Source organism: Molossus molossus, unplaced genomic scaffold, assembly GCF_014108415.1.
Source record: "Molossus molossus isolate mMolMol1 unplaced genomic scaffold, mMolMol1.p scaffold_m16_p_8, whole genome shotgun sequence".
Lineage (NCBI taxonomy): Eukaryota > Metazoa > Chordata > Mammalia > Chiroptera > Molossidae > Molossus > Molossus molossus.
The window spans coordinates 68,676,201-68,691,241 of NW_023425402.1; the positions used below are offsets into that span (position 1 = coordinate 68,676,201).

Consider the following 15,041-nt stretch of genomic DNA (forward strand, 5'->3'; position numbering starts at 1 on the left):
TATAAAATAAAGAATACAAAGTATTTTTCTTCTAAATTTTCAAAAGCAAATAGTAGCCCCGGTGAAGTATGCATAGTTGGAGTTCTAGGACACACATGCCTGCCTTCTGGTTCTTCTCCTAAGTGGACGTCACTCCTGCTTCACCCCATTTTACTGAAGCAGAAAAAGAAGCTGAGTTCCATGTCTGGAGTCAGGCTCAGGGATAGCAATGCGTTCCTCCCATCCACTGAACTGGGTCTACAGAAGCAAGAACTTGGAGCCAGAGTTTACTAGGAAAAGAAATTGTAAACTACCCCACCCCCTTGCAGGATCCCCAAACAGTTAGGAAGGGTGTAGGGCTCCCAATGCACAAAGGAATCTGAGTGAAACTAATTTGGATGAGTCTTAAAGGACAATGTTCCTCTACTCATATTTGGTTTAAACTCCACCCCCACCCTCCCCAAATAGAATAGATTCAGGGTTAAGGAACACTGCTGTGGTGCTCTCTCTTTGCTGGTCACTTTAGTGTGTCAACAGAGCCTCTGCCTTCAAGATGCTTAGTTTAGTGATGGGGACATTCACAAAGATGAGCTCATGAGAGTTTACAGAGCACTCACAGTCAAGTTCCAAGTTGAACATAATCAAATATGAAAATGAAGCTGGAGACACTTTATGGCTGTTCAGGATTTTAGAGGCCACTGCTGACTGGAGTTATTAAGGCACACTCAGTGGACTGCATGTGGGTTTTGAGAAGGGCCCTGAAAGATGGGGTAGGGTTTGGTGGGTGGAGAGAAGTGAAGGCATTTTAGACTGAAGGTTCAATATCATCTGGGGCATGAAGAGAAGCATGTGGGAACAATAAAGAGACATTCTCTCTGGAACACACAGATTTGGGGAGTAATAGGGTATATTTTAGGATTAGGCAGAGTGGGATGAGATGATGAATATGACTTCATGCTAGAGGTCAGCATTATTCTGTCAGTTGAATTGCTCATTGAAATGACCTCAGTTCTCTAAATATGTTCGTAAGAACACATCTCAACTAAGCGCTTTGTATGTAATAGCATGTTTGTTATCATTAAAGCTGTTCAGATGACAACCACATACTCCATGGACTGCTATCCTTTCCAGAAGTGTGTCATGCCTAATTGAGCTGGGAGATCATACAGCTGTTAGCCCTAGGCCTCCATGGACTCAGGCCTGGCTGGAGGCCTCAGAGCAAGCTTAAGTGGTTGTTAAGTGGCTGACAGTCAGCAGAGAGAGCCCTGCAAAGGCACAGATAGCCTGGAAATAGCTTCAACTTTTTGAATCAATGGGATATGCATTCTTTGTCTGTATTTTATAAACCTTAAGAGGGAATTGTGAGACCTCCATGGTGTCTTGTAGTAGTAGAAAGAAGTTTTGGAATATCACAGACCTTTATTTGACTTCTGACTCTCCTGTGTGACTTTAGACAAATTACCTAATCTTTATGAGCCTATTTTATTTTTTAATCTGTAAAACAGCCCAGTTACTGTTAATTCTCTTCCTCCTCTTTTGTGACTTTTCTCAGTCCCTGACATTTTTAAAGAACACCTTTTTATGATCATAATGCTCCCTCTATCAGGAGGTCAAAACTGTCCTTCTTCGGATGTCTGTGGATCCTGAAGAAAACATGGAGGTGGATGGAGCTGGCGGGCCCCGTTCCCTCCCTTCCCAACCATGTATTGATTTTCTCAGGATAGGATTTCAAGTCAACCAGAGCCAATCCTTAGGATAGCACAGAATTCAGTAGGGTCCAGAGTTCTTGGAAATCATCTCAGAGAAGAGGAATAAACTACCCTTATTTATACTGAGTTTAAAACAAAAAATAATAACTTATAGCCATATGTGTCCTAAAGCATATATAAAAATTAAGGTTACATGTGACAAAGCATTTTATGAGTTCAGAAACAGGTGGACAAGGCCATAAACTATCATATTACTAAATTGCTACCATTTCTAAGGTTCAAAGCTCCAACTACAAGTTTGTCCATAGAAATTGCAATGTGCTCTCAGTAATGGAGTACCCATTGTGCTTGCAGCTAAGAAGCTGGGTAGTATTTTGCCTAAAAATAACCATTTCATGAAAACATGATGAGCTTTGTGAAGATTATATTCCAGTTGGTTTGAAATGGAAGGTACATTTTTTTTTCCTCTCTCCCCACCCTTGCCTTTCATTTCTAAACACATTTGCCTCTCCTCTGAAGCAGAGAAGACTGTTCCAGCAGCTGCGGTGGGTGGCTGTAGAATCTTCTGTCATCTACTCCTCTGCTTTGCAGACTTGGTCCCTTTCTCTGTTCCCAGTTGTCCTGTCTTCCTTACAGAATGGCCCGCTGCCCTCTTCTGCCAGTGCCCCACTGAGACTCCAGCTTTGTTTCTGCAGTGATTTTAGGGGATTTTGCCTGGTATCCCCTTGTTTTTGCCACTCTTTGTGGTAAAAAAGATCATTAGTGGAAACATTTTTTTCCTGTGAAAAACAACTGGAAGGAGAAAGAAAGTCAATCAGCCAATATACAGCTGCTTTCTGCTGGCCCTGCAAGTTCCGCTTGTCATTTTTCGTGGTGCCCCTTTCAATGTGCCACCATATCAGTACATTATAAAGCTCTACTGATAACATGTGCATAAGAGGCCTGATGACTGTGACTCTTTGAGGAGAAGCCCTGCACAGGATTACCTTGAAATGATATATTCATCCTATGCACAGTAAACAGCCATCCCAGAGCTGTTCCCAGTAACTTTGCACACAGTGCCAGGGACCAGCTGAGCCACACTTAGCATTCCTCTCTGTGCACAATGAACTGTTACAACCAGCTACTATGAACTCCCCTTCTCCTTCTCCTCCATCCCCTGCTCCATCCCAATCTCCTCCTCCTCCTCCTCCTCCTCTTCCTCCTCCTCCTCCTCCCTCTTCTTTTAATGTGCAGTTGAACCTAAGCTTCTCTCTCAGGTAGACTATGGGAGCTAGTACAGGACAAGTTCCTTTGCACAATATGTTAAAGAAATTTCTTTTACAATGTGTAAAAGAAATGGCTTTTAAAGGGGAAGCTCATTTGGACCGGTCCTTTAATGTTGTTTGGTTTTGAACACTTTGAAAATGGGCTTGCATTCTTTTTCTCTTTTTGAAAAAGCTATTATGTTGTTTTAAAAATACGTATTTTAGACCTCAGGTAATATATTATCCAAATACTTATTTAAAACAAAACATTATTAAATATATTTGATTTATAACACATTATATGCACCAAGCATAGAAAGTAGGTAAAAACACATTATATGTTTTATTTTACTATGTTGGCAACAGAGTAGTCTGCCTTAAAAACAATATAAATCATCTTTACCACTGTTCTCTGAAAATAATTTGGGGTTAACAAAACCTAAATTGTACCTGTCAAAACTGCCAGTGATAGCCTCAGTTTTCACGGACGCGACTCTCCCTTCTCTCGCTCCATGTTTAGAGCAATGCAACAGCAGCACAGTTTCCGCAATAAAATCAAAAGTCAAAGCACGGAAAGGAAGTTTATAAATTTCTTTTGGGTCCGTAAGGATGTGTCCTAGCAAACAGCATATGAGTATGCAGACAAAGTACACCTAAAATAAGGCAGTGCACACGCACCAGACTAGATATGTGGGTGTCAAGTGTGCATGTGCCAAACTGCCCATTTTATCACATATACATGGCAGTTTCAGTACTTAGTGGTAAATATATTGTTTAATGTGGAAAAAACCCTCACTAACTTGCCTTCTTAAATGATAATTGTGATAAACATACAATAAGTATATCTTTGCTTAGAAATGTAAAAACAGCCTGGCTGGTGTGGCTCAGTAGTTAGAGCGTTGGATTATGCACAAAAGGGTTGCGGGTTCGATTCCTGGTCAAAGGCAGGTACCTGGGTTGCAAGTTCAATCCCTGGCCCTGGTTGGGGCGTGTGTGGGAGGCAACCAATTAATATTTCTCTCTCTCTTTCTCTTTCCCTCCCTTCCCCTCTTCCACTATCTCTAAAAATAATAATAAATGGAAAACTACCCTCAGGTGAGGATTAAAAAAATAAAGAAAGAAATGTAAAAATAGTGTACTTGCAAATGCTAATTAACTAAAACTGAAAGTTAATATTTTGTGAAGAATAGATAAGAAACTAGAACAATTAGACCTCAGTTGGCCCAGGCCAACTGTGAAAATATAGAATCACAGATCTGAACTGGAAAGATTTGATTAGGCCTCTATCATCCAGATCATATTAGAGGCATGAATCGCCTTTGTAACATCCCAGTGAAGTGGTCATTTTGCCCTGGTTTTAAATACTTTTGGTGTAGTGATACTCACTACTTACAATGGAACTGCCCTCAAGTTCTTCTTAGTTAGGGAAGATATACTTATCTGTACCTATATATTCATTTGGTTCTTTTTCTTCTCCTTCAGCCCACACAGAATAAATCTAATCCTTCTTATAACCCTTCAAATATTTGAAGACAACCATCATGGCTAATAACAGTCCTATAACAGAGCCATCACTAACCAACATTTGTCTCCTAAACCAGTCAGAGCCAGGATCTTTATCCTTCCACATCACTCAGCAGCTGAAAGATCCTCATCCATAGGAGATTGGTGGTGGTTATTCTCAGATGATGGGCCTGTGATGTGTTTGTGCTGATGAGCTACTGCTAAAGACACTGGACCTTAGAGGGGAGAACCTAAGCCCAGAGAGCCCCAGGAAAGATCCTTGAGTTTTAAGTTGGTGGCAGCAAAGGCAGGAACAGTGATGCTTTTCCTATACCAAAAACCAAAACAAAACTATTAATTCATGTCATTGACATTCAACCAACCCTGCAATTCTGGAATTCCACTTCCACCACTCCTTCTGCCACTGGCCAGTTGCATGCCCTTGGGCAATCTTCCCCATCATTACAGAGTTCCCTCTGTGATATTCAAATACACATGCTGCTCTTCTGCCTAGAAAGGTAGCCTGGTCTCCTGGCCTCAGCTTAGATGTCATTTCTCCAGGAATGCTTCCCTGACTCCCACCCCCACCCACCCTGAGACTGGCCTGTCTTCCAATGCATTGTATGGTCACCTCTACTGTATCACTTACTTGATTGTGTTTTATTTCTTTTCCTTATTGATTTGAGTGAGAGGGGGAGAGAGAGAGAGAGAGATAGAAACATCAATGAGAGAGAACATTGGCCGCCTCCTGCATGCTCTGCAATGGGGATCAGGCCCACAACCTGGGGAATCGAACTGGTGACCTCATGGTACATGGGTCAACACTCAACCACTGAGCCACACCAGCCAGGCTCTTTACTGTGTTTTAATCACCTGTTCACTTTATTTCTACTGTACTCAAAGTTCTTTAAGGCTAGGACTCAGTCTTGGTCTCCAACACTTAGCTTAGTGCCTGGTTCATACCACAACTCAGAAAATATTTGTTGAAAAAAGGAAGAAAGGAAAGAAAAGACAAAAAGGAGAAGATAAAATGAGGAAGTTAGAGTACATTATCAAAATAGCCTGTACAGCTACAATTCCTTGTTCTTAAGTTCCATCTTTAATGTATGTCAACCTCAGACTTTCAGAAATTCAAATTTTATCTAGTAAGAGGATGTGTTTCAAGTGGTTATACCAAATTAGAAAAACTATAAATATGTATTCATACATATAATATAATTTTAGGACCAAGATTCAGATTTCATTTAGTAAACCCAAACTTTATTTTATATATGTGTAAATTGAATCACAATGAGATTAAGTTATATATCTAAACCTACCTGGTTAGTGGGAAGACCAGATTTTAAACTGTCATCTCTCTTGCCCCTAAATCAAGATAGCTAATCTCTAGTCTTCTCCCTTTTTGAAAGAGCTGTTACAAATTTGGCTACAAATGGAAGTGGCAGACGTTTTTCCCTTTTATGTGTTGGTTATATCAATCCACAACTTTTGGGCTGTAAATTAAACTTTGAGAAACACCCTTCTCTTTTCTCGCAGAAATGTCTACGTGTGCTACAATGCCACACGAGGTGACTCCTATAAGTTGTTTGCTTCTTGAGAGCTGCAGTCATGTGAATTGCTTTCAGCCAGGTTGGATATTCAGGCTCAGTGTTCTGATGTTAAGCCATAGGAGAGTGCTGCCATGAGACCAGCTTCTTGGCAAGCAGCCCTGAGGTGCAGCTGTAAGGTGACCCAATGCAGGCTTGAGGCCAGGGCCCAATGCTCAGTGCCAGAAACCTGAGCCAAACATTGGAACTGATTCCTAGGGCACTGAATTGGTCTCAATTAAAATTTTAGCTAAAATGATTTTCTGTTTGCCCCAAAGAACCACTTCAATTATAAGCTCATAGGAAAACTGAATGTTTTGCCATTATACTTGGAATACTTTTCAGAGGCTAAACCTAGGAAGAGAAGGAGGTGGAGGAGGAGGAGGAGAAGGAGGAGGAAGAAGAGGAGGAGAATGAGATTGTTTAAGAAGTCATAAAATATTTCTTGAAAGCAACAGTATTAATAAGATATGCTGACTGGAGAACCTTTCTTTTTCTAGTCTTTGAATATGCTGTGTAAGTTGTAAAACTACTTAAAATGTAAGGTGATATTGGAGTAGAAATGGTAGAGGTCATGGTCAAGGGGATGGTGTTGATTGAACCAAACTCTGGACCCACACAGATTTGAATTCAGAACCCAGCTCCATCACTTAGTAGCAGCTGACCTTGGGTAGTGTACTTAATCAGAGACTGTGTTATATACTGGAGTTTTCACCCACTATGGTAGAACCACCTGGATGATTTTAAATAGTACTCCTCCACCTGAAGAGACACTTCTCCAAACAGGACATACAAATGGCCAAGAGACATAAAAATGCTCAACATCACTAATCATCAGGGAGATGCAGATTAAAATGCCTATGAGGTATCACCTCACACCTGCCAGAATGGCAACCATCAATAAATCATCAAACAACAAGTGCTGTCTAGGATGTGGAGAAAAAGGTACTCTAGTACACTGCTGGTAGGAATGCAGACTGGTGCAGCCACTATGGAAAACAATATGGTATTTCCTCAAAAATTTAAAAATTGAGCTGCCATTTGACCTAGTGATTCCACTTCTAGGAATATATCCTAAGAAACCTGAAACATCAGTCAGAAAGAATATGTGTACCCCTATGTTTATAGAGCGCTATTTATAATAGCTAAGATCTGGGAACAGCCCAAGTGCCCATCAGTAGATGAGTGGATAAAAAAGCTGTGCTACATCTACACAGTGGAGTACTATGTAGCTATAAGGAAGAAAGATCTCTTACCCTTTGAAATGACATGGAGGGATCTGGAGAGTATTATGCTAAGCGAAATAAGCCAATTAGGGAAAGAAAAATATCACACGATTTCACGTATTTGTTGAATATAATGAACAAAATAAGCTGAAGAACAAAATAGATCCAGAGACATGGAAGTAGGGAACAGACTAACAAACCTCAGAGGGAAGGGGCTGGGAAGGCAGGAAGAGATAAACCAACGAGCTTATATGCGTATATGCATAACCAATACAAACAGTAATGTGAAGATGGGGGAAGGGGGAGGGAGGAGAAGAGTGGGGAGGAGGGTGTCAAGAGGGGAAAAAGGAGAGACATCTGTAATATAAAAATATTAATGAATTGAGTAATAAAAATAAAAAGTACCCCTGCCACCGTGGCTGGTTTGGCTCAGAGGTTAGAGCGTTGGCTCGAGGACCGAATGGTCTCGGGTGTGATTCCTGGTCAAGGGCATGTACCTGGGTTGCAGGTTTGAGTCCCATCCCTATGGGAGGCAACCAATTGATGTGTCTCTCTCATACTGATGTTTGTCCCTCTCTCTCTCTTTCCCTCCTTTCCACTCTATCTAAAAAATTAATGGAAAAATATCCTTGGGTGAAGATTAACCAAAAAATAAAAAGTACCCCTGCCTGTGCCCCAACCCAGACCAATTAAATCAGACTCTCCGGGGGTGGAACCCAGGCATGAATACTTTTGAATACTCCCTGAGGATTCTCACGTTAAGCACCAGTGGCATAGTGATTAAAACTTTGGATTTAGTCAAATTGAGTGGGCTCAATCTACAGAGGTGCCATTTTGTAGTATCTGACCTTGGACAATGCACTATCCGAGCCTCAAAGTTCTTATATGTGAAATGGGTTTATACGAGTTTAATGTAGGGTTGTCAGGGGATTAAATTAAGTAAATTGTATAAAATATAGTGCAGTGCCCATGACATAGTGAATATTCAATTATTGTCATTATTATTATTATCATCCATAATTTCTTTCATTCATATTGGGTTTACAGCCCAATTTGATTCTGTTCACAGTCCTGCAGAGAAGACGGATAAATCAGAAGCATCTTACTAATGAACATGAAAAAAAGTGGAAAATCCTATAAGGATAAATATTTGCATACAACCTTTTTGTCAGATTTTGAGTGAAAAGATAAAGTTCTGGGTCTTTACTGACTCAAGCTTCTACCAGACCTTAGTATTTATTATTTTTTTTTACCTACAGAGTCTTATTTTAAAAAGAACAAACAAAAACTGAAATACGGACTTCCGGTCAAGATGGCGGCGTAGGTAAACGCGGTATCGGGTCCTCTCACAACCACATCAAAGTTACAACTAAACTACAGAACAACCATCATTCAAAACCACCTGAAATCAAGCTGAATGGAAGTCCTACAACTACGGAATTAAAGAAGCAGCCACATCAAGACTGGTAGGAAGGATGGAGGTGGATGGGCTGGTCCCACACCTACATGTGGTGGATAAAAATCAGGAAGATACCTTGGCTAGGAAGGTCCTCCCTGAGGACTGAGGGGTCCCCGTCCCACACCAGGTGCCCCGCTCAGGGTTGCAGTGCCAGGAAGAAAAGTCTCCATAACTTCTGGCTGGAAAAACCAGTGGGAACTAAGGCTCAGGGAGGCTGAGGCAGCTGGAGCCCCAGACAGCTCCTCTTAAAGGGCCCATGCACCGACTTATCACACTCACTCCCTCTAAGCTTGGAGGGGAGGCAGCTGGAGGGGCACCAGAGACATACAGGGAAGAACTGAGCTGTTTGGCATTGGAGTGAGGGCTGGAAAGGGGGCTTTCTCCGGGACAGACATGCTGTCAGAGGCCTTTGTTCCTTTGGTGAGCCCTTCCTTGGGGTGGCAGACAGCTGCCATATCTGGGACTCCAGCAACCTGGCTCACACTGGTTGCCCCGCCCTTGTGATTCCCTGAGGCCCTGCCCCACCCAACTTTCAGGCCCACCCAAGCTGTTGCCACTTGCTTAACCATAGGATTGGCCTGTCTTGGATCCTGCTTCAGGTTTTCCTGAATTCTTTCAAACAAGCAGCATCTGGTCTCAGATAGCCCCATACTTCTTGTTAAGTAATAACACAGAAACAAACACAGGGAGGCAGCCAAATTGTGGAGCCAAAGAAACAGGTCCCAAATGAAAGAACAGAACAAAACCCCAGAAAAAGAACTAAGCGAAATGGAGATAAGCAACCTAACAGATGCTGAGTTCAAAATACTGCTTATAAGGATGCTCAGTGAACTTAGTGAGAACCTCAGTGAACTTAGTGAGGGCCTCAAGAGCATAAAAAAGGATCAGTCAGAAATGAATGCACAGTCAGAAATTAAGGAGGCACTAACTGAAATAAAGAATAATTTACACAGATTCAGTAGTAGAGTAGGTAAAGCCAAGAAGCAAACCATCGATTTGGAATATAAGGAAGCTAAAAGCACCCAATCAGAACATCAAAAAGAATCCAAAAAAATGAGGATAGTGTAAGGAGCCTCTGGGACAACTTCAAGTGTGCCAACATTCTCATCTTGGGGGTGCCAGAAGGAAAAGAGAGAGAATAAGAAATCGAAAACCTATTTGAAACGATAATGGCAGAAAACTTCCCTAACTTGGTGAAGGAAACAGACATACAAGTCCAGGAAGCAGAGAGAGTCCCAAACAAGATGAACCCCAAGAGGCCCACACCAAGACACATCATCAAAATGCAAAAGGTTCAAGACAAAGAGAGAATCTTAAAAGCAGCAAGAGAAAAGCAGTTAGTTACCTACAAGGGCGTTCCCATAAAACTGTCAGCTGATTTCTCAAAAGAAACTTTGCAGGCCAGAAGGGAGTGGCAAGAAATATTCAGAGTGATGAAAAGCAAGAACCTACAGCCAAGGTTACTCTATCCTGCAAAGCTGTCATTTCGAATCAATGGCCATATAGTTTCCCAGACAAGAAAAAGTTAAAGGAGTTCCTCACCACCAAACCGTTATTATATGAAATGATGAAGGGTCTTTTTGAAGAAAAAGATAAAATATATAAACAAACAAAATGGCAATGAATACATATCTATCAACAACTGAAACTACAAACAAAATGAACAGGCAGAACAGAAACATTCTCATAGATACAGAGAACATTTTGTTGGTTGCCAGATGGGAGGGGGGTTGGGGGAATGGGTGAAAAAGGTGAAGGGATTAAGAAGTACAAATTAGGGATTAGACTGACAAACCTCAAAGGGGAGGAGATTGGGGGGTGGGAAGAAATAAACCAAAGAACTTATATGCATAACCAATGGACACAGACAGCAGTGTGGGGAAAGGCAAGAGGGGGGCAGGAGTAGGGAGGAGGGGATCAATGGGGGAAAAATGAGGAACATCTGTAGTACATTCAATAATAAAGATTAAACAAACAAACAAACTGAAATATGTAAACACAGACAATCAAGGGAGATGTATATTGGAAGAAGGACAATGGAAGATGGAGGCCTCTAGCTAGAAAGATATTTCTTAGAAGACCATCTCAGTACTTTTTAAACTTTAGTATACATTAGAAAATCATCTGAGTGCTTGTGAAAATCCAAATTGCTAGGCCACACTCTTAAAGATTCTGGGAGCAGTTCTGGCATAGGGCGTAAGAATTTGCATTTCTAACAAGTTTCAAGATGATGCTGATTTTGCTGGTCCAGGGACCACACTTTGAGAATCACTGATGGCTAGACATGTAGCTCTTGATAATCTGGGTGTTCTTAGACCCTGTTGGTTATTCACCCATGCAGAGTTGGTGGCCACCCCAATAATCTCTTCTGATGACCAAGATACTGCCAGAGAACAGAGTGAAGGTTTTCTGTTCAGTAGTCTTCTTGGCCTTGAGTTGTTTTTTTGTGTTTTTTTTTTTTTATCCTCACCCAAGGACATTTTTCCATTTTTTTTTGTACAGATAGAGTGGGAGGGAGAGAGAGGAAGAGACAGAGAGAGAGAAACATCGATGTGAAAGGGACACATTGAGTGGCTGCCACCGCACGACCAACCAGGGCTGGGGACAAACTGCAACCGAAGTACGTGCCCTTAGCGGGAACCGAACCCCGGTCTCTCCGGACCGCAGGCCGATGCTCTAACCGCTGAGCCAAACTGGCCAGGGCGGCCTTGAGTTTTTTAATTGCACTTTCTTTTACCCCTTGAAGGTTGCTTGTTGTGCAGTCTTAAGGTCCAACAGTAGAGTGCCATAGTTCATTCTGGAAAATGTTTGGGAACACATCTTTGACCACTGACCAGCCATACACCACTTTATTTACAATTTCCCCAGGGCTCTTGCATATCAAGACAGACCCCATATCCAGCAGCACAGAATGAGCATCCTTCCACAGAAGCCTCTTACTCTTACCTAGCACAGAACAAATGGAAAAATCTGGGATTTTTGGTTACAGTCTCAACTTCTTTATTTCAAGAACACCAGGGCACATAGGCAAATCCAGTCCACCATTCCCCAAGTTAAACATACAGATCAAACTCTGTAACAATCCTGGATCACATATGTTTTTAGGAATTTGCATGATAAAGGGCTAATAACTCAATGTACCCACACTGCATCTTGCCTCAAGACCATCTTATTCTTACAACTTCACAATTTCTGTTAATGCTATTTTTTAATCCTCACCTGGTGATATTTTTCCATTTACCTTCAGACAGAGTGGGAGGGAGGGAGAGAGAAAGAGAAAACATTTATGTGAGAGACACATCAATTGGTTGCCACCCACACGACCCGACCAGGGCCGGGGACCAAACCGCAACTGAGGTACGTGCCCTTGGCCGGAATCGACTGGAGACTCTTTGGTCCCCAGGCTGCTGCTCTAACTGCTGAGCCAAAATATTTAATAATATTATAAAAAATAATATTATTTTTTAAATCATAGTTACCCAGACTCAAAACTTGCACATGACGACCCCTATTTGTTAAGAACTTAATTCTCACAACAACTTTATGAATGGATACTATTCTATCCATTTTATGTATGAGGATTTTGAGGCTTAGCAAGGTTAGGACATAACTAGAATATAAACTCCAGAATTTTTGTCAATTTTATTCTCTGATAGAGTTCAAGTGCCTAGAACAATGCCTGGCCCATACTGGTGTTCATTAAATATTTATTGAGTGAATGGAGGGTCATAGAACAAACACCTGGGATTTAGGATTTGAAACCAGATTTGATTTAACAACTATAACACATTTGCTCTTTCTTCAGCTTTGGCTTTCCTTTTGTCATCCCAAAAACTCATTCCCCCAAATCAGTTACGAGTCCTAGCAAGTCTGTTATTCTACTGTTTCTTGCATTTTGGCTGCTTTTTTTTTTTTTCCATTTCTGCTGCCACCAACTTAGTTAATGTGATTGCTGTTTATTTCCTCAACTATTGCTATCCTATCCCCTGTGTTGCCTATACAACTTTACTAGATGACTTTTTTCTTAAAACACATTCAATATATATCTTACCTCGGCTCAAAGACAAGGGAGGTTGTGTGGTATAATGAAAAACTAAGGAATTAAGAAAACCAGAGTTCTGGTCTCAATTCTGTGACTTTGGACAAGTCATGTACCCTCTTAGATGTCAGTCTCCCCATTGATAACATTAGGAAGTTGGACTGGACGATCTTCTCCCAGTCTAACATTGTCCGGTGGTTCGATGCAGGCCCCGTGAACCCTGTCACTGGACACCTACCAGGAATCAGGTAGAAAGGGCAGTTGTGCCTTCAAGGAGTTTAGAATAAGATTAATACATATATTTTTTATCAAACAAAGCAGAGCAGTAGAAGTGCTGTCGGAGAAGTAACATGAGGCTCTGTGGCTGTTAGGGGAGGGAGAGAGCACATCTGGTTACTGATGAGGGATTGTGGGCAGGGCACAGACAATGTTCTCTTCCTCTGATGGCAGCCCACCCCTAGTGTACATGTTCTCACCTCATGATGAGAGGAAGGGAAGCTGCTGAGATCTCAATAGCTTTAAGCTGTTGCAGAAATCCATGTTGAACACTGTCTAATTTGGAAGTTGTTGGCTCAAGATACCCAAATTGATCTAATACTTGGAAAGTGCTTATAGGGCCAAAGTAAAAAATAACAGTGGTTGTCAGGTTCTTGGTAAGTGCTCCATGGCTTGCTCTGCCAGTTATTAGTCAGGTGGCTTCGGGCAGGTCACTTCCCTGAACCTTGGTTTCACCTCAGTTCCTCATCTCGAGATTGCAATAATAATATAGAAAATGTAGAATCGTTGTGAGAAATGAATTGGATGGAGTATGTGAAGCCCCTAGCACATGCCTGGAGCACAGCAGTTTTTCAGGAAATTTAACTTCCATCTTGCCTCCTGCTCCTTTAAAGGTCCCTGGGTAGAAACACCCTTTTAAAATCCCTTTGGGTGGTGGTGGTGGTGGGGAATAAATTGTTCCACAGTAATTGCATATAGTATTCTATATACTCTGCCTTTGCATACATTCAAAATTTGGAGATTATGTGCCATGTTTACTTAAGAAGCTTTCCCATTCCTTTCTAGCTATTGAAAGGACAGGGTGGAAAGGGCAAATCGGAAGCTGCCCCTGGTTTATCCCTGGCTGAAGGAGGAAGCAGGGAGTTCCAGCACGTAGCATTATTTCTTCCTGCAGGTGAACTGATGACGACTTCGAAGAAGCAGCTGCATCATGGCCAGGGTGGCCTAACCTTGTCTTTTTACTTTCATTATAGGATTATCAGGCTTTTAAGGAGTGCTTGTTACTGTATCTATGGTTCACCCTCATCATGGCAACCAGGAAAATTTTATGTGGCAAAAAATTACATTTCATCAAATTTTGGGATGAGGAAATATATGTGTAGGATATCATTATTATTATTTTTTAATTAAGGAAAACCGTCCATTCATTCAGCCTTCAAATATTTATTGACAGCTGCTATTATGACAAACATCATTCTTGGCCCTAGGGATACAACAGTGACTGAAACAAAAATCCCTGCTTTATTGGCGTTTGTATTCTGGTGGTAGAGAGAAAATAAACAAGATAAATTAGTGAGATATGTGGTATGTTAGCAAGTGTTCATGCTGAGGAGGAAAACAAGGCAAGAAAGGGGACTATGAAATGTCAGTGGGATGAAATGTGGAAATGTTCGATAATAGTCCGGGAAAAGGCCCACTGACAAGGTGCTTTTGTGGTAAAGGCCTGAAGGCAATGAGGCCAGCCGTGATCATGTCTGAGGGATCAATTTCAGGGAGAACAGCAACTGTGAAGGTCCTGAGATGGGGAGGTGTCTGTGAGGAACAGCCAGGAGGCCACTGTGCCAGCTGGGGGAGGGAGAAGAAGGTCCGAGATATCAGGTCAGAGAGGAAACAGGTGGTTGTGTGGGGCCTTACAAGAAAGACATGATAAGGACTTTGGTTTTCACTCAGAGGAAGAAGAGACGCCACCAGGGAGCTGGGGCAGAGAAGTGACAAAATGTTATGTGACCCATTTTTATTGAGTGCTTACTCCATTAGATTCTATTTTAAATTCTTCACTTGTAATTCTCACAGAACCTTATGAGCTAGGACACACTGTCTTCCCCATTTTATAGCTGAGGAAACAGAGGCACCCAAAAGTTAAATAACTTGCCTGAGGTCACACCATTAGTAGGGACTTGGCCAAAATGTAGACCCAGTTGAACTCTTAACTACTTTGTTGTCCTGACTCCCCAGATGCTTAAGAGAGTGAGACCAAGTTCTTTTTTTTTTTTCTTGATGTCTATATTTCCAGAGT

At 41.6% G+C, this 15,041-nt stretch overlaps 1 long non-coding RNA gene across 3 annotated transcripts in view; it reads left to right on the plus strand.

The window, feature by feature from the left end:
• Positions 1-8,667: 8,667 nt before the first annotated feature.
• LOC118620689 overlaps positions 8,668-15,041 on the plus strand; it is a 61,396-nt gene continuing 55,022 nt past the window's right edge. For all 3 annotated transcript variants that reach the window (XR_004957533.1, XR_004957535.1, XR_004957534.1), the window contains exon 1: positions 8,668-8,716. This is a non-coding gene — a long non-coding RNA (uncharacterized LOC118620689). The remainder of the gene's footprint in view (positions 8,717-15,041) is intronic.